The sequence below is a fragment of the Macrobrachium nipponense genome, chromosome 38 (genome assembly GCF_015104395.2).
Source record: "Macrobrachium nipponense isolate FS-2020 chromosome 38, ASM1510439v2, whole genome shotgun sequence".
In the NCBI taxonomy this organism is placed as follows: Eukaryota; Metazoa; Arthropoda; class Malacostraca; order Decapoda; family Palaemonidae; genus Macrobrachium; species Macrobrachium nipponense.
Genome location: NC_061098.1, coordinates 22,359,187 through 22,359,674, shown reverse-complemented (window position 1 = coordinate 22,359,674; position 488 = coordinate 22,359,187).

Genomic DNA, 488 nt, shown 5'->3' with positions numbered 1-488 from the left:
TCGGACAGAGGCTTGGATCCCTCCCTCGCTCTTACGACCAGGGAGGCATTCCAGGGATGGACGAACACCAGTCTGTTCATCTAAAGACTCAGATTCCTCCCACCAAGAAGTGAGTCTTCTATTGTTAAAGGACCGATGGTTTCGTATTACGTATCGGAACAAATGACAATTTGTCGAAAATTGCATTTTTCCTAACTATACAAACCTTAGGTCCTTTACATATAGTCCCTCCTCATGGCCACCCTCACTCTGCGTACTTTGCATGGGCCAAAAGCAAAAGTGATTTGTTTACCGCCGCGCGACGATCGGACAAGCAGTTAACTACCGTTCTCCCCTTGTTCGAAGCTTACGACCGTTCCAGCTGCCGCTAGCTACTTCCTATTGTTAAAGGACCTCAGGTTTGTATAGTTAGGAAAAATGCAATTTTCGACAAATTGTCATTTTATGTAAAGCCAGTGGCATATCTAATATTATGATTATTTTCATGG